The sequence below is a fragment of the Fukomys damarensis genome, unplaced genomic scaffold (assembly GCF_012274545.1).
Source record: "Fukomys damarensis isolate Sample0158 unplaced genomic scaffold, DMR_v1.0_HiC HiC_scaffold_9, whole genome shotgun sequence".
Lineage (NCBI taxonomy): Eukaryota > Metazoa > Chordata > Mammalia > Rodentia > Bathyergidae > Fukomys > Fukomys damarensis.
This window is the reverse complement of record NW_022900921.1, coordinates 26,481,083-26,501,467: the sequence shown is the minus strand read 5'-3', so window position 1 is coordinate 26,501,467 and position 20,385 is coordinate 26,481,083.

The following is a 20,385-nucleotide window of genomic DNA, read 5'->3' as shown; positions in this document are numbered from 1 at the left end:
CAGTCTATAGCCTCCCTATTGCTGTTAGTTTCTTCTGTTCTTTGGAATATTTTGTTCTGTCTTCTCTTCCTCTCTTCAACAGCTCTCTAGAGTTTGTGGGATCTTCCTCTGTGTGCTCTGACCTCACTTCTAACCTTTCTCTATCCTATCTATCTATTCCATCCTCCCCAACTCATTGTAAATCCCCATCCTGAAGAGTAAAGTTGCTATATTGAAGAGTTTATTCACTATAAATGTATTTTGGGCTGGTCCTCAATTGTTATTTCATTCACATGGTTAAAGATAATAGATTAATAACTACCAAAAATCATCATTTTCTAAGCTGTGCTTGATGCTGTTGTGTTGCTGATTGTATCACTTGGGCTAAGGTGTTGTGATTGATTTAATCAGCTGTCCCATTTGGTATAATGAAAATGACTTTGCTTCAGAGATGTTAGACACTCAAAACCTAAAGACCAACTATATCTGGAAGTTTGAAGTATTAACCCAGGAATTAAAACAAGGACAGTACCAATGACAAAAATGAAATGAGAAGGCATTTAAGCAAGACACAAACACAGATTTCCACCTTACCAAAGGTAAGCTCTGGGGCAAAGGAGGTGGAAAAGTCTGACAGTCAACCACCTGGACACCCTGAACCAATAGCACAAGAAGTAAACAAACAGATAAATGAGGCTCTAGAAAAATTCAAAACAGAAATAATTTCCCAGATAATCACAGAAGAATGAAAGGCATGATTAGAGACTCTAGACCAGAAACAGATTAAAAAAAAAAAATAGATGAGCTCAGGACCATAATGGAAACCATGTATGCCCAGTATAGGAAAGAAATGGAAACCTTGAATGCCCAACATAGGAAAGAAATAGAGTCCATGAAACAGATTCAAACAGATATCCAGGAGATTAATAGCTCTATAGAAAGCATTCACAGCAGGATGAATGAAAGTGAAGATAGAATTTGAGATAGAAGATAGGATTGCAGTCAGTGACCATGAAAAGAGAGATCTCTTAAAAAAAAGTAAGGGATGATGATAAATCAATCCCACAACTCTTATACGATGCAAAGAAGAATAATATAAGACTCAAAGGAATCCATGAAGCAGCAGGAGAAAGTACAAGTGACATAAAAAAAACTGTTCACAGAATTAAAGACAGAAAACTTCCCAAACAGAGGGGAAGAATTTGACAAACAAATAAGTGAGGCTTCTAGAACTCCAACTAGCCATGATAAAAAAAAAAAATCTACACCTAGACATATAATAATCAAGATCCCAGAAATCCAACAGAAGAACAAAATACTACAAGTAGTTAGAGAAAAGAAACAAATCACATGCAAAGGACGGCCCATCAGAATCATAGCAGACTTTCCAACACAAACGCTCAAGTCAAGAAGAGCCTGGAGTGAGGTATTTCAAGTCCTAAAAGAAAACCACCTCCAACCTAGACCGATGTATCCTGAAAAACTATCTTTCAAAATTGATGGGGAAATAAGATACTTCCATGACAATGAACACGTGAGAAATTTCATGAACACCAAACTGGCACTCCAAACACTTCTAAACAATATCCCAGAAAAGGGAAATGAAGACCACAACTCCATAAGGGTCAACAGAACAAATATACCAGGCAAGGCAAGAAATTAAAGGGAGATGGGGTATGGAACTAAAGGAACCAACAACAGGAAAATAACATCACAATGAAAAGCCAATACATAACAATTATAGCCATTGATGTTAAATGCCTTAATTCATGAATCAAAAGAAATAGACTGGCAGAATGGATTAAGAAGCAAAATCCTGTAGGGGAAGTGGGAAGGGTAGAGGAAAGGAAACAAGGGAAAAGAAAAAAACAATATGAGAAAATGAAAAAATATAAATAAAGTATTTGTAAAAATATGGAAGGGAGGAGGAGGTGAAGGGAGGGCAGGGGTAAGGGGAAAAAATGAGAACCCAAGACTTCTCATGTGACAGCACAGGATCCTAATGATGAATGTAACTGTACTGTGTACTTAAAAAGTACCAAAAAACTCAATGAGAGAGAAAATAGAAGCAAAATCCAACAATATTCTGTATAAAAGAAACCCACTTAATCCACAAAGAAATTCATAGACTGAAAATTAATGGATGAAAAATAATTCTCCACGTGACAGGAACCCAGAAAAAAACAGGGGTAGCTATCTTATTTGCAGACAGAATAGATTTCAAACCAAAAAGTCCACTACATCCTTGTAAAGGGAACAGTACAAGAGAAAGACATGACAATCATAAATATATATGCACAGAATATTAATGCCCCCAACTATACAAAACAAATATTAATGGATATGAAAAATTAAATAAGCACCAATACAATTGTCGTGGGGGCTTCGATACTCCACTGACACAAGTAGACAGATCATATAGACAAAAAAAATCAGCAATGAAATGACAGAACTGAACCAAGTCTTAGAACAAATAGAATTAGTAGATGTCTACAGAGTGTTCCACCCCACAAAATCAGAATATATATTCTTTTCAGCTGCACACAGGTCATTCTCCAAAATACACCAAATGCTAGATAATAGAACATGCTTAAGTAAATGCAAAAGAATTGAAAGTTATCCCCTGTATATTATCAGACCATTGTGCAATTAAACTGGAGATCAATAGCAGAAGAAACTGCAAGAATTTCACAAACACATGGAAATTAAATAACACCCTACTGAACAACCATTGCTTCACAGAGGAAATTAAAGAAGAAATGAGGCAGTTTCTACAATTAAATGATCATGCTAGTGCAACCTACAGGAATCTATGGGACACAATGAAAGCATTTCTATGAGGGAAATTCATAGCAGTAAATTCCCATACTAGGAAAACAGAGCAAGTTCAAATAAACAACCTAATGTTTCACCTTAAGCTCCTAGAAAAAGAAGAGCGAGATAAACCAAAAGATCATTCAAGGGAGCAAATTATAAAGATCAGAGCAGAAATTAATGCAATGGAGACTAAGTGAATGATACCAAAAAAAAAAATCAGTGAATTGAAGAGTTGGTTTTTTGAGAGAATAAATAAAATCAATAAACCCTTAGCAACCTGATCAAAAAAAGGAAAGGCTCAAATTCATGCAATTAGGAATAAAACAGGTGAAGTTACAACAGATCCAGTAGAAATCCAGAGAATCATCAATATCTACTTTCAAAAAAACCTATAGTCTAATAAAATGGAAACTACAGAAGAAATGGACAGATTCCTAGACACATATGAACTTACAAAGTTGAACGAAGAAGATATAAAAAGTCTAAACACAGCAATTACATTCAGCAAAATTGAAAATGTAATTAAAACATTACCAACAAAGTAAAGCCCAGCCCCTGATGGCTTCACTGCTGAATTCTACAAGACATTTAGAGAAGAACTATCACCACTATTCTTTAAACTCTTCAATGAAATTGAAAGGGAAGTGATACTTCAAAATTCATTCCTGGAAACAAGTATTACTTTGATTTGAAAACCAGGGAAAGACCCAACCCAAAAAGAGAATTACAGGCCAATCTTCCTAATGAACAGAGATTAAAAATCTTCAGTAAGATACTGGAAAACATAATACAGAAGATCATACACCCTGACCAAGTCAGATTTATCCCAGGGATGAAAGGATGATTCAACATACATAAATCAATAAGTATAATACATCATATTAACAGATTTAAGGACAAAAAACATATGATCATCTCAATGGATGCAGAAAAAGCATTCAACAAATTTCAACACACATTCATATTAAAAACCCTACAGAAAATTGAAATAGATGGTCTTTATTTCAACCTGGTAAAGGCTATCTATGAAAAACCAGCAGCCAATATCATTCTAAAAGGTCAAAAAATGAAAACCTTCACACTAAAATCAGGAACAAGGCAAGGATGTCCACTGTCACCACTCCTGTTCAATATAGTTCTAGAAACATTAGCCACAACAATTAGACAAGACAGAGAAATAGAAAGAATAAATATAGAAAAGGAAGAAGTTAAACTGTCACTATTTGATGATGATGTGATACTCTACATAGAAGATCCAAAAAACTCTGCTAAAAGACTTCTAGACTTAATTTACAGATTCAGTAGAGTAGCTGGATACAAAGTCAACACTTAAAAATCAATAGCTTTGTTATACACAAATAACAGACTCATTGAGAGAGAAATTAGGGAAATATTCCCTTCACAATTATCATCCAAAACACTGAAATATCTAGGAATCAATCTAACAAAGGAAGCAAAAGACCTCTACACTGAAAACTACAGCACTCTGAAAAAAGAGATAGAAGAGGATATAAGAAGATGGAAAGACAGCTCTTGCTCCTGGGTAGGAAGAATCAGTATAGTGAAAATAGACATACTTCCAAAACTTCTCTACAAATTCAATGCAATCCTATAGAAATCCCAACAGTATATTTCACAAAATTTGAGAAAACAATCCAAAAAATTCATTTGGAACCAGAAGAGACCTAGAATAGCAAAAACAATTCTAGGCAACAGAAACATGGCAGTGGATATCACAATCCCCAACTTGAAATATATTGCAAAGCCACTGTGATAAAAACAGCATGGTACTGGAAAAGAAACAGACCCAAGGATCAATGGAATAGATTAGAAGATGCGGAAACAGCACTTTGTCCTTGACAAAGGAGCCAAGAATCATCAGTAGAGGAAAGATAGCTTCTGTAATAAATGGTGTTGGAAAAAACTGGCTTTCAATTTGCCAAAGATTAAAACTAGATCCCTATCTTTTACCATGCACTAAACTAAAATCCAAGTGGGTTAAAGATCTAAATGTCAAAACAGAAACACTAAACTTACTGGAAAATAAATTAGGAAGAACTCTCAAAGACATTGGCATAGAAGACTTTATGAACAAATCCTCAACAGCATAAGAAATTGCACAAGGAATAGACAACTGGGTTCTCATTGTATTAAAACTATTTTGCAGTGCAAGAAAAATCACCAATATGGCTAAAAGACAATCTACAATGTGGGAAAAAATTTTACCAGCTACTCCTCAGACAAATGGCTACTATCTAGAATATATAAAGAACGCAAAAAAATTAGACCCCCAATATAAAAATGGGCATCTGAAATGAACAGATATTTCTTAGACAAAGAACTAAAAGCAGCAAATAAGTATATGAAATAATGTTCAGCACCACTGGTGATTCATGAGATGCAAATGAAAACAACACTGGGATTACACCTTACCCCACAAAGAATGGCTGTTATCAAGAAATCAACCAATGACAAATGTTGGTGGGGCTGAGAGAAGAAAGGAACCCTTCTCTATTATTGGTGGGAGAGAAGACTGGTGCAATCACTGTGGAAATCAATATGGAGATACCTCAAAGAATTAGGATTAGAGGTTCAATTGACCCAGCAGCTATCCCTCTGCTGAGTATTTTTCCAAAAGAATTAAGTCATACCACAGTGATATATGTGCATCCATGTTTATAGCAGCACAGTTCATAATAGCTAACACTTGGAAACAACCCAAATGCCCATCAACTGGAGACTGGATAAAGAAAATGTGGTTTTTCTATGAAATGGAGTACTACTCAGCCATAAAGAATGAGAAACTAGAGACATTTATAGCTAAGTGGATGCATATCGAGGCTATACTCTTCAGTGAAATAAATAGGACACACAAGTAAATACAGAATAGTTTCTCTGGTGTGAAAAACTAAAAGTGCAATAAGGTTCAAATGGTATAACTGACTTTGAAATAGGAAGAAAATGGCTAAAGGGAAAGTGAGAAGGAAATAAAGGAAGAGAAAAAATGAAAAAAGGAAACAAAGCCTTTGTAAATAGGGAAGGGAGGAGGGGGTGAAGGGAGGGCAGGGGTATGGGGAAAAAAGTAGAACCAAGATATATTATGTGAAGGTACAAGATCCCAGTGATAAATGTAACTGTACTGTTTGCTTTAAATGTACCAATAAACAATGGGATAAAAAACTTCTTAGGAGATAAAGTTTTTATTACATCAAATTTTTTAAAAAATCACTGAAAATGATACCATCAATAGAGCAAAGGCAACCCAGAAAATATTTCAAAGTAACATATACAATAAGAGTCTAATATCTATACTATATAAATAATTCTTATAACTCAATAATAAAGACAAACTTTAAATGAATAAAAAATTGAACAGGCATTTGTTAAAAGAAGATATATGAACGGCCACTAAATACATGAAAAAATGCTCAGCATCCTTACACTGGAAAAGTGAATCAAAACCACAACAAGATATTCCTTCATACTCGTTAGAACAGCAACTGTCAAAAACAAGATAATAAGAAATGTGGTTGGGGAGATGGAGAAGTTGAATGGCTCATACATCACTGGCTGGGAAGTAAAAGGACAGAGAAGTTCAGAAAATAGTTTGTCAGTTTCTCAATGTTTTAATGTAGATTTATAACATAATCAAGACATTCTACTCTTAGAGATCTGAGGCAAATAACACATCTACATAAAAACTTGCACACAAATATTCATAGCCGTTTGATTCATAACATCTATATGCTGAAACAACCCAAATGTCTCTTAACTGATGAATGCATAATTATGATGTGAACTATCTTTACCAAGGAATTTTTTTTCCCAGTACTGGGCATGAACTCAGGACCTTGCGCACGTGAGGCAGAAAGGTCCTACTGAACTAAATTCCTGATCTTTTACCAAGGAATATTATTCAACAAAAATAGCCATGAATTAATGCTATGTATTACAACATGTGTACTTTAATGTAATATGAGAGGTAAGAGAAGATAGTGACAGAATTATATGATTCAATTTGTACGGCAAAATGTCCAGAATAGGAAAAGCTGTAGAGATGGAAAGCAGATTACTGATTTCTTAGGACTGGCAGTGGGGCTGGAGTGAAGAAAAGTTTAGTAGGGTGAAGTGTTTTTTAGAGGCTGTCAAAGTGTTCTAAACCTATTGTGGTGATGGTTGTAAAAGTCTGTATACACTTAAAAATTTCATTGCACACTTCAGATGGGTAAATTGTATGTCATAATTTATATATCAATGAAACTTAAATTTTTACATTATAAACAAAAATGGAAGAAAAACTAATTAAAATGAAGCAGTGACTTAGTAAATGCAAGGTAAAATGGAAGAGTAAAATGCAAACACAATGGCCTTCATATAACAATAACTACTTAGAGGATAAACAGAGGGCAAGGTCCCACAAAAAATATCAAAAAGAAAAGAGTACTTAAAATTACATTTGGTATGGGTGTTAAGTTCCCATTGCTGTAGTAAAATACCTGAGAAAATCATCTTATGGGAGGAGTTTATTTTGGCTCATGGCTTCAGAGGTTTCAGTCAATGGTTAGTTGGCTCTATTGCTTTTAGGCTTGTGATGAATCAGAAACATGGTAAAAGAAGGATGTGACAGAGGAAAGCTCCTTGCCTCATAGTGAACAGGAATAAAAGGTGGGAGAGAGAAAGACAGAAAGGAATGGGCTGGGGCCAAGCTGTAGCTTCCAAGAATATATTCCCATGACCCACTCTCTTCAACTAGGTGCTGTCTCCTAAGTTTCCATCATCTTCCAATAATGCCATCAAATTATCTCATCCATACAACAATCCACCGATGAAGTTAGAGCCTTTGTGATTCAATCACCTTCCAATTTACCCATCTGAATCAAGCAATCAACACATAAGCCTTTGAGGGTCACTCCAGATCCAAGTTATAACAATATGAAATGTGCAAATCTATATTAGGGAAACTTAAGTTGAATGAATAAGGTGGGTATGATTAGAAGTTGATATATTCATATATGGAAATGTCACAGTTAAACCCATTAATTTGTATAATTAATATATATTAGTAATTATAATAGGAAAAAGGAAGTATGAAGGTCTTGAGTAGAATAACTCAGTATCACAAAGATGCAAATTCTTACCAAGGTAACAGATCATTTTACAGTTCTGTTAATAGATACAATAACATATTAAATGGAGTCTTGTTTTAAAGTTTATAAAAGAAAAGACAAGGAAAGCCAGAAAAGTTCTGAAAAGAGGAGTAAGACAAGTTCAATAGATGACAGACAGACAGATAGATAGATAGATAGATAGAGAATATAAGCTCTGTGTATTTGTTAGAGTGGAATAGGAAATAAATAACACTCCAAATTAGAATAATTAAAAATAGTTTAATAAAAGGTCTAACATAAAATGTGGATAGGTTTTGGAGAAGTCAAGGAACTGTGTGGTTTCCCTGATAGCTCTTAAATTGTTGAATATCAAAAACACTCTAAAGATTGGAGGAGTGGTTAGTTGGAACTAAAAAAGTGGATTGAGTAGCATCTAGAGGCCTGCTGACCTCTGTCAAGAGTTACATACACATTCAGTAGCCATCCTACAGAGGACAAGAGAATCAGTACCTCGACCTTGTCCACTTTCCTTTTCTGTCTTCTCCAGCGCCAATAACCAGAACCAACCAAATATCAAAGGCAAGAAAGACTGGCTGAATTTTTTTCATGCCATCTTCCTGGTGTTGAAGACTTAGGACAGAAAGCTGAGAAATGGACTCACAAGGATAAGAGGAATGCATAGGATTCATTCTAGAGCAAAATAATGCTGTTGTTACATGGATAGACAAAACAAATGTGGAGAGAATAGAAAATCCTGAAATAGAACCAAGTGTACATGGAAATTTCATATGGGAAAGGAGATATATCAAATTATATAGGAAAAGACAGCTTTGTAATAAATGGTGTTGGCACAACTGAATAGACTTTTGGAAAAATGATACAATTGTGTTCATAACTCACACTATCCATTAGAACAAACTCCAAATGCATCAGACATTTAAATGTGAAAAGCTAAACCATACAAAGATTAAAAAGAGTCATAGATAAATTCCTTTTAACCTGGAAATGGTAAGAGTTTTTTTTTCTATGACTCACAATCCAGAACTATTAAAAGATTGATAAATTTAACTACCTAAAAATTTTTAAGTTTTATATGACAAAACACCATAAGCAGTCAAAAATTAAAGGAAATGACAATGGAAAATATTTGCAACCTACATCATAAAGGGCTAATTATACTAATACATTTAAAACCCCTTTAAACAGAGACAAAATAGGCAAATGACAAATAGATTACTGAACAATAAAGGCTTCTTACACATATGAAAATATGCTTAACTTCACTCATTAGAGGGAGAAAGCAAGTTTAAACTACACCAAAAATGCTATTTCTTATCAGATCAAAAGAAGTCCAAGAATGTAGAAATATATCATTTGCAGCAAAACCATCATTCTCATATGTTGCTAATAGAAGTGTAAAGTGTTCAATCCCTATAAAGGGAAATTTCATAGCATTTAACAAAATCGCACATGTACTTAATGTTTGACCCAGAAAACCTACTGCTAAGAATTTACCCTGAGGATATACTCCCATAAACTGGAAAACATACTCATTTTGACATAATTTCTGAGAGCAAAACGTCTGGAAACAACATAAATGTGCATCATTCAGAGAATGGTTGAATCTACAGTCTACATTGTAAACTACCATGCAGCCCTAAAAATAAAAAAAAGATCCCTAGGTACAGATCTCTAATGACTTTTTTTGGCATATCATATTAGTAAAAAAGTAAGATGTTAAATGCTGCTTAAAATGTGTTACCTTTATTTTTGTCAAAACCAGTGGGAAGTGTGCATTATTTTTACAAACAGAAAGCACTGGTGAGATAGATACATTAGAAACTAAAAGATGAGGTGTGACCGAAAAATATGGTGAATTGCTAAATTTAAAAGTATATCACAGTAAATGACACACTGCCATTAATTCCGTTTAGGTAACGAGAGGAAATATTTAGTTTGTCCTTTAGAATACATTGTATTTCATCTGATTGACTTTTGAAAAGCTTTTATTTATCAAATATGCCCTTTAATAACTGCAGGACGAATGAGAGAATTGGAAAGTCCTAAGTTTACAGCCCCTGATGACATAATTTTCTTTCATTTGGCTACAAAATTCTGGAGTAATACTGGAAATACAGTTAACAAAGGCAGATCTCTGGAAAGGGTGTTTTAAGTATGTGGGGGAGTGGTGAGGGAGTGAGACAGTTTGCTCTATAATTTTTGTCCATCTGTCCTCTTTAAAATTCTCACCATAAGCACACAGTGCTTTCGCAATGAAAATTTAGTTTTGAAATCTATTGGAAGCTCACATTTTTTCAAATTATTACTTTTTTTGAAGGACCTGCTCAGCCGCTCCCTCCTTTAGGCAAACTTTTGAAGCCTCCCTAAGCACCTCTTTGCTGACTTTTATTTATTAATATACTTACCATGTTTTAAAAATAAAATTATCTTTCTACAGGTCCATGCACTAACCTCCCACCAAACTATTACACTTTATTTTACTGCTTGTGGCCTCACTTCCTGTTGCCTATTTGTCACACAGTAGAGTGCAATGAAGGTACAGTAGTTGTTCAATAAACATTTGCTGAGTGTTTAAGAAACAAGCTATGTGGGCCGGGGATTTAGCTCAGTGGTTCTGGCACCTGTCTCACAAGCAGAAGGACCTGAGTTTGATCTCCAGTACCCTCCTGCCACCAAAAGAAAAAAAAAAGAGCTATGAAAGGGGATTTGGAATGCTGGTCATCACAGCCAGTTCACAGCCCACATTCCATTAGGTAAAAATCCTCCAAGAAGAGAGATTTAATTGTATAGAATTCAACAAATAGTTCTCGGGTAAATTATGCAATTTCTTTGGACCTTTATTTTCCTTGTCTTACAAGGTATATTGGTGTGCAGAAGAGGAATGCAAGCCATTGTTATAAATAATTGGGAAAAATGTGCTGAATAGCTATTTGTTAACTGAATAAATGAGTGAGTAAATTATAGGATTTATAAATACATGAGTGAATGGGTGAATAAAATAACCCAGATTGAAGAAGGAGAGAGAAAAGAAATGAGGAAAATGGAGGGTTGCGTGGATGGACAGATGGTTATGTAGATGAATGGAAGGAAACTTGAACAGTGTACGGTTATGCATAGATAGATAGTTATGAGGATGGATGGCTGACTCGATACGTAGATTAAAAAGTGATGTCAAATTGAATTTATTATTGGGTTAGGTAAAGCACAGATGGAGCAACTGACAGGTCATTTTTTGTTCCAATCATGAGTTTTCTCCTCTGTTCTTGTGACTAAGAATGATTGGTTTTGTAGGTACCGGAAATGTGATTCCTTCCTAAGTCTGGTGTAGATATAGCTGCTCATGAAGTGTCTCACTTCCTTCAGCCTGGAATCACCTCCAAAGATAAGGGTCTGGAGCCCCTTGACTTATGATTCACTATCATTTTCCCAAGTTGAGGGAGATAGTTGCAGTTCACTCTCAAGTGATGCAGTTTGATGGGAAGGTAGGTAATTTTAGGACAGTCTTGGATGCCCACCTCTGATTACTATAAAAGAAAAAAGTTAAATTTTCCAGCTCCTATGAATGATGAGTTATCTTTGCTTTGTAGAGTAAGGAAAACAGAGGAACGGGTCAAATAATACTTTACGCTGTGGTAGACAACTCAGCCCAAGGCAGGGGTTTGTGTCCAAGATCTGAAGTTGAAATTAACTAGTTGAATAACCTCTGGCTTGCCTTTCTTTGAGCCTCCATTTCTACATTTTGAAAATCAAGGAGTGTTGGTTACCAAGTTTATGTCCTGCATTCACCTTTACAAACTAAATCCAGATATTGTTCTGTTCGAGGCTGATTTACCTTTGAGTTTCTTCTCATGTTTTAAATCTCTCCTTTATGCCAATCATAATTAAGCCAATTTTGCCTCTTTTTTGTTGTTGCTGTGAAGATCAAATGAATGCAAAAGTGCTTTAAAATGGCATAGATTATGCTGAGAATGTGAGTGTTAGAACTCCAAGACAGCCCCTGCAGTTCTGAAGTGGAGAAATCAGAGAGGGTGTAATAGAAAGGAAAATACTTTTTGGAAAAATATTTTTTTCTGTCCCAAATACCACAGTAGCCTCCCTGTTGTAGTCTTGTCTTTTCTTTTCTTTTCTTTTCTTTTCTTTTCTTTTCTTTTCTTTTCTTTTCTTTTCTTTTTTTCTTTTCTCTCTCTCTCTCTCTCTCTCTCTTTCTTTCTTCCTTTCTTTCTTTCTTCCTTTCTTTCTTCTTGTTAATTCATTAAGTTGATTTGTACATTTTGGTATACAGTATGGATGACATATATCTGGAAACATCCCAATTGCCCATCAACTGGTGACTGGGTAAAGAATATGTGTTCTTTTTTTATATATAAAATGGAGTACTATTCAGCCATAAAGAATGAGAAACAGAGACATTTATAGCTAAATGGATGCATATTGAAGCCATACTCAGTGTAGTATCTTCCTTTGAGCAGAGAGTGGCCAGTAACAATAACCTCCTCAGGTGCAGCAGGCTCACCAAGGGACCTAGTAACCACAGGTAGCTTTCTAGCTATGGTATATCCCTGGTTCTGCGGGTCCAGGGCATATTTGACTGACTTGTCCTGGATACCCCACTTGGGGACCTTGGCCAATTGATATCTTTCTATTTAAAGTCTCAGGTTTCTCAACTGAAAAATGGGAGAATAAAAATCTTCCTGTCTGAGTTGCTGCAAAAATCAACTGGATGACATAGTGAGAGTGCTGTGCAGAATTGGAAGTGTGCTGAAGGCAGGAGGTCTTTTCTGAAACTGAGATTATTGGATAGCTCACTTGGAATTAGGTAAAACCTTAGGTTTAAGGTAATGTCTTTGAAACTCAGCTACAAAGCAAGACTTCTATGAATCTTGAGAGTTGCTCCACTGCATCCTTGCAAAGAAGAAAGAAACCTGTTTCAAGAAGAATTATAAATGTGTCATTTATGCTAAAGTCAATCACCGTAAGAAACTTACCCAGATTTTAAGTGAGTGTTAGCAGCTGATGACAGAGAAGTTTGAAAAAGAAGAGGATTTAGGACTTCCACATTTCTATGGATAGAAATGGATTGAGAAAGCCACTCAGTTGCAACCATGGCCTATTTCATATGAAAAGGAAAGATCTTGAAGAGCCCAGAGCCCAGAGCCCAGAAAGGAGGAGAGGTACGGGGGTAGAGATAACAGAAAAGAACAGTGAAGTAGAGAACCATGGAAGCAAACAGGTGCCAAGCTGGATTTCAGACCTTCAATGAATCTTTTCCACATTTCCCAAGAAGAGATTCGTCCAAGCAGCTGTGTTCAGACAACCTTGTCCTAGTGCAGGGCATGGACTGACCTGATATTTTGGTTGGATGAGATTTTGAGGGTCCCAGAGGTGGATAAGTACCTTTTTCATAGGGGAGAGATATAAATGGGTATAGAGGGTGAGCTGTGGCTTACTCTCATATTACTGTTCACAATAAACCATACCACCTTATATCCATGCTGTTTTGTAATTCTATCCAGATTAATTCTGAATTTGTGCATGTGACTTGTCTCAGCTAGAAGGCAGGAAATGAATGTATAACCAGGACTTTGAGGCTGCTTTTTCTAAACATATGGACTTTTAAAATTTTGGTGGTGTTGGAACTGAACCCAGGATCGTTCTACCACTGAGCTGTATACCAGCCATTTCTCTTTCTTTCTTTCTTTCTTTCTTTCTTTCTTTCTTTCTTTCTTTCTTTCTTTCTTTCTTTCTTTCTTTCTTTCTTTCTTTCTTTCTTTTTTGAGTCTCTGTACATGGCCCAGGCTGTCCTCAAATTTGTGATCCTTCTGCTTCAGACTTTCTAGTAACTTCAATTGCAGGGATACTCACTTGTGCCCCCACAAGTCTGATGGATAACTAAACTTAGGTAAAATCTTGGAATCTTTGTTTTCACATTGCATGTCTCCTCTGCTACCTTAAACAGTGGGTCAGATTTCTGCTCAACACTACATGCAGTCATGTTAATCATTTAAAGACTATTTAAAACTGGTAATGTGAGGTTGAAATGCCTTAAATGTACCTAATCTCTCTCCTCCTTCCTTCAACATTGAAGGCATCAAGATAAGCATAACTAAGATATTTTTCAGACTTACAGAGACATCATAATCAATAAACTGTCAGCCAATGGCCTTTACAGAGCTGTGTATGAGGCCATTGGAGTAGTGCCATGAAGTCTCCAGTCACTGTCCTACACCTGAAAGAGGAACCAGTCATTGTCTCAGCTAACTCCACTTTGCTCCTCTAAACTGTTCTTACTGCGAATCATAAGTTCTAGGAACAGTGAGGCCCTCATCTCTCCTGGTGCCCATAGGACCCCACAAAACCAGCCCTGAGACAGCCATCAACCAGACCCCTACTTTGACCAAGACTGTTTTACTATGCATGCTTCTTGCCCCTGCTTTTGCTCTTTTCTGTGTCATCCTGGAGCTACAGTCAATGCCTGGAAGAGAGATCTTAGGTCCCCAGGCTTCTTTGTTGTTACTGATGTGGCTGTACTTAAATTCCTTTCCTGCTTTTACCACTTGCTTCTCATTCGGCCTTTTGGGTCAAATCGCCAGGTCTGTTGGGATCCCTGGAACCAAGCCTTGGCCAGGACTCTAATAACAAGCAAACATTATGCAAGCAAAGCAAAGGTTTGATAAAATCATGCTCTTTTCTCGCCATTCTGGATTCATCATCATTTCCTGCCCACTGCCATTTTAAAGTTAAATTTGTATCTCCATTTAGCAAATTACTGGCAGAAATAACTGAGACTAAAGGAGGTTATGAGCGCCTTTGAATCCAGCTCAACACAGAGAAAGACAACTATTCGTGACCTTGAATGGTCTAATTGCTGAAAAATCAGCTTTTATTATCAGGTTTTGGTGAACAGCTATTTGTAGGGCAGCTGGGGGGGTAATCGAAGATGCTGCACCTCTTAGGGGACACACAGAGCTTGATGCCAGCACAGAGCCATTCTCCCTACAGGCAACAGTGGCCATTGTATCAGTCCCAAACCTCATGCTACACCCAGAGCAGGTACAGCCAGCTTTGCATTTCCTAGTGAGATCTAACAGCAATTATCAGAAAAAAAGATCCATCTATGAACTGTTAGTAGCCAACAGTTGTGGCATCTGGGGGGAATATTTAAGAGATGTAAGCAAACACAAATCCTATCTATGACATTTTCTTTGTTGTCACAGATGGCGAAGCTCAAAGGAACCTTAAGGATAACTTGCAAAAGCACTAGATTTTCAATTCACCTACATACACAGGTAGAACATTACTAATCTGAAAATCTCATTCAAAATAATGAAACTCAAAAATCTCAGATTTGGGGATATTTCAGATTTTTGGATTAAGTATTCTTGCCTGGTAAAGTCTATTTAAATATTCCATAATCTAAAAATATCTGACATCTCAATTCTTCTGGTTGTAAGCGTTTCAAATAAGGGATCTCCAATCTGTATTCTATGCTGTGATGTATATGGCTAGCTTTTAGTTGACTTTCCCCTTTGGAGCACTGAGGCACATCATACAGTGATGGCTCTACATTCCACAAAGTCACTACCTGCATAACACCTGCATGCCATATTCTCTTCCAAAGCTGTCTGTAGACCTCAGAACAAGGGGGTTTGAGATTTCAGAGAGGCTTGTATCTCAGCAGGCTTTCTGTACTAATCATGATAAATCAAGATGAACCTGGGCTTTTGGTGGTAGCCCTTGCAGAATGGAACAGAAACAGCACTTCACAGAACACGGTTCCTTCCAAAAACAAAAGAAAGGATATTAGTGGTTAACGTGACCTGAATGCTTCCTATGGAATTCCTTCTGTTCACATTCAGAGTAACACAGTATGGTAAGCTTTGATTCTGCCATTTTCCCAAAGAAAATCTTAGAGAGGTGAAATGATTTGCCTAAATCAGGGTATGGAAAATTCTTTCTGCAAAGGTCCAGACATCACATATTTTAGTTTCTGTGGGCCATACAATCCCTTTTGCAACTTTCTTCTAGTGTGAAAGAAGCCATGGACAAATATACAAATGAATGGTTGTGGCTGTGTTCCAAAAGAATTTGAAATAGCAAAGCAGTCTGCATTGCCAACTTTGAATATGAGACCTCTGGCTATAAAATGCTATCCACCTGTTAAGAGGCAGAATCTGGGTTTCAATCCACACAGTTGAGATTCAAGAACCTAAACCATGTTAAACCAGTCTACTAATAATCTCTTAGAAGTTATGATAGGCTAAAGATTTTTCAAAAGAAACAATGAATTGAATATTTGTGTTTCCCCTTCATATTTTATATTGAAGTCCAAACCCTCAAGGAGATGATATTTGGAGGTAGGACTTTTAGGAGATAATTAGGGTAAGAAGTGTTCATGTGGGTGGGATCCTGGAACTAATACCCTTATAAGAAAAGATACTAAATGACTTACTCCTCTTCTTGCCATGTGAGAACACAGGAAGAAGGCTACCCAGGAAGAGGGGCCTCACCAGAACCCAAATTGGCTGGTACCTTGATATTATACTTGTATACTCCAGGACTGTGGGAAGTAAGATTCTGCTGTGTTAAACACATGGTGTTTTGTGATGGCAGTCCTAGCTGACTAAAATAGGAGGATTTCCCAATACTTCCCATGGATCTCATGGCTTTTCATATAAGGAACATCACAGCATGGTGCAAATTACATGAAGATGAATGTTGAAATTGCATCTGTTTCACAAAGTTACACTGAAAATTAACGAAAATAAATTAACACAAGCAGAATGTCTCTCATAGACCTTCAGTCACTGAAGTTTGTTTGTTTAAATTTAGCTGATGTTCTGGTGACATCACAGAGCAAGTCCCTTCCTGTATTGATCTCTAGCAGGCATGCATCCCACTGTGGGGTGATCATTTGATGTGTATCTGACTTCCTATTATAGTTTGGGCTTCCAGAGTGCATATAGTTAGTGTTCTTGAACCCTGTGTTTCAAGAAGCTCATGAGTTCCATGGAGTTGAGGGTCATGTAGTTTTCTATTTACAATGCTGGGGTCTTGCAACAGAGGTGCTTCTGGTATAAGCATCCATTTTTTTATTCTATATTTTCTTATTTAAAAATATGGGCCATGAAGCCCAGCTGATTCTGTTCCCACCTTCATCCATTACTAAACAGCTGTGCATCACTGGGAAAATCATGCAACCCTTCTGTGCAACAGTTTCCTCATCTATAAAATGAGAAGGTTAACATACTTCCTCATAAGCTTGTCACCGAGAATAAATGAATGCAGATGTGTTAATTGCAGAGGGCTGGGACTAGCACATGTTATACGCTCAATGAATGGCCCTTCTTGCTACCAGGGTGTTACCATTCTAGGCTCCATTTGGTTTAGAATGTTTCTCTGTATGCCCTACAAGTTATCTGATGCCTCCAGACACCAGTTTACATCTGACAAAAATAGCCAGCAATTTTCTAGTGCCCAAGGGGGGCCCTTTCCCAGACTCTCTGGGTACTGGGGAGAAGTCTGGTTTCATGCACTGCTTGTGCCACACTTAGCTCCTACTTTCCTTGAATGCCATGAGGGGAGAACCTCCCCGAGCTGCTCAAGTCGTCTCACTCACCCTACAGTCACCAACCCTTTATAGGAAATTCAGCCTTTTATTATTCCCTCCAAAGAAAACTCACAAGCATGCACTAGCTTGAGAAGAAGACTTCAGAGCTGCACATGCCGGTTGCAGCACCCACAATATTAAAATTTCTGTTACTCCTGACCCTAGTGACCCATGGCGATCCCTACCAATCTGCTTCCAGCTTCTAGTAATGTTGATTCAAGCTTCTTGCTCCTTCTACCCCACCCCGCCCCTTTCTTGCCACCTCTGCTTCTGCGCATTTCTGATCCTTGAGTCTTTAATTACCCCTCTTGCTCCCCTGGTATTGCTGAGATTTGCCCTCTGGGACTCACTTACCCACAGGGTTTTCCCATTTTCTCCAAAAGAAACGAAAATAATTCTCTTTAAAATAGTATGGATTGGTAGTCTAAAGAGAGTTAAAGTGAAGGAAGATTTTCTTTCCCCTACTTTCTGGGTGGTAGGACAGAGACTGAGACAGACAAGAGGCCTTTCTACCCTTCTGTATTTCAGCCTAACACTGGGGATGTCATTCTTCCTCCTCCAGACACAGCCACCTGCTCCTTAGCCCTGAGACGGTACCAGCCAGCGATACCAAGGAAACTGCCAGCGGGTATTATTCTACAGGTACACCTTGCCACATTTCCCCACATTTGGAAGCCTAAGACTCCTCTTTTTTGTCTTGTCGCTCTTAAAATATATTAATCTTTGTTAAAATACCGGTTAAGCTATAGTTCTAAGATACTGCTTTGAGAGAGCTACTTTCCAGAGACTTTCTTTGTTCCCATGTGATGAACATGACATGTATTATTAAACTTGTGTTTTTCTCTCATTAATATGACTTCTGTTAACAGGAATCTGTCCTTGCTAAAAATGTATGTGGATTGAGAAAAGAAATTATATTTTCTGCCCTTCATCTCTCTAAAAGAAATTGTTGCTGCTGGCTGTTAAGATGGTGAATTTCATTTTTATACTTCAGTATCAGAAATGTGGGGTGCTTGCCGTAGGCAGGACATGAAAGGGCACATGTAAGCTGTCAGCTTGTGGATCTGCCCAGGCTGGCTTGCTGAGGGTTAGAAGGGATAAATGGCAAAGTTTTTTCAGGTCACACATCCTGGAATTAAGGGTGAAGGTTGCAGAGAACTATACTCCTTGATAACATGCTTAGATATTCTAATAATGAGAGGTGGCAGAAACTGGAATAGACTTGCCAAATTACTGTGGGGACAAGAGATTTCTCTTTGTGACATAGTCTTGTTCAAAATGCCCATTCTGGAAGCAACAACGAAATACCTATAGTTCTGGCTGGACACCAAGAGGTCCATAAAATCTAATATTGGGCCAGGGATTTAGCTCAGTGGTGCTGCCACCTGCCTTGCAAGCGCAAAGTCCTGAGTTCAATGCCTGGTCCCACAAAAACAGAAAAAAAATCTCCTAATATTCTATGAGCCAGGCCTATGGTTGCCTGTACTTTATTGCCTAGTGATTCCCAGAAGGGACCTGAAGGGGACCTGAAGTTGGGCCCACCTCACACAGGGCTAGCTAGCATCTGAAGCTGTCATACACCCAGTGAATTTTGTTTTATATTCAGCCAGACTTTTTGTTAATAATAATTTATTATCCCTTATCTTAAGAGAGAGAGCCATCCCTAAAGGTATTTTTTTCTGTTTAACTTCATGAAGCCAGAAACCAAGCTGAGTGGAGGACCAACAGCACTAGTTTGTTCAGTGGCCAGAGAATGAAGAAGTGGGAGCCTCGCTGACAAAGCAGTTTCTCAACTTCCTGGGGATTGTGGCATCACAGAGCGACAGCAGACATGATGAAGGGTAGGGTTATGAAAACGGAAGGAAGGAATATTTGTGTGTTTTTTGTGGGGAGGTGGAGATTTCCTACAAATCCAGGCACTACTTACTGCCACTTCTGAAGTTCTTTCCAGCCATGATCAGGGCAATTATCACTGTCATGCACTGAGGTGTGTGTATTTAGCACGAAGGCCGAATTAGAATGAGATTTGAGGTCTGTGAGATGTCATTTAGGCAGTCACTGGCCAATTCTGGCCAAAATCACGAACAGAAACTTCTACCCTTCAGATATCCTGTTCTCAAAAATAAGCACAGTTAGGGCTGAGTAAGAGGCAAGCCAAGCTGTTTAGGTACTGTAAGGAGTAACATTTTCATCTTCTCAAAATAATATTATTCTTGAGAAACTGTTTTGTAAAATTATTAAAAACCCATGATATGGAGCAGTTAGGTCTGGGTGCAAATCCAGACTGTTGCTTATTCCAAAATGCACTCAAACTCTGTCTCAGTTTCTCTGTTAGCAAACTGGAATAATTGGACTTTAAGGAAGGTAAGCAAAAGAAGGTGCACCGACTGTTTGGTGTGATACAAAGCCCATGACAAGCATTCAATACACACTAGTCATCATTATTATCACTGAGGAGGAGAACTAGAGAAACATTAAGAGCAGTAACTATTTCCCCCTCAGATTCACCTACCACAAAACTCCTCCCCGTGGGAGATAGATGTTCCATAAGTGCATCAGAAACTCGATGGCTTCCAGTTCAGTGTCAAATCGAGTAGTTGTCAAAGTAGGTAAATAGATCCGTTATTTTTTGCTTGTTTGATCTAGATCTTGTTTATTTTCTGCCTGCGGAGCCAACTGACTGGTCTATCCCTGCAGCATTTGGCCTGGAGTGTGTCAAAGCCTTTCCCATTATTCTTTTCCCCAAACCAATTTTCATTTCTAAATCACTCCTTGTAAGGCCTTTCTCAACTGGTCTTCAACTCTCTTTGACCTTGGTAACCTACCAGACATGCGTTTTCCAGTACCAGGAGC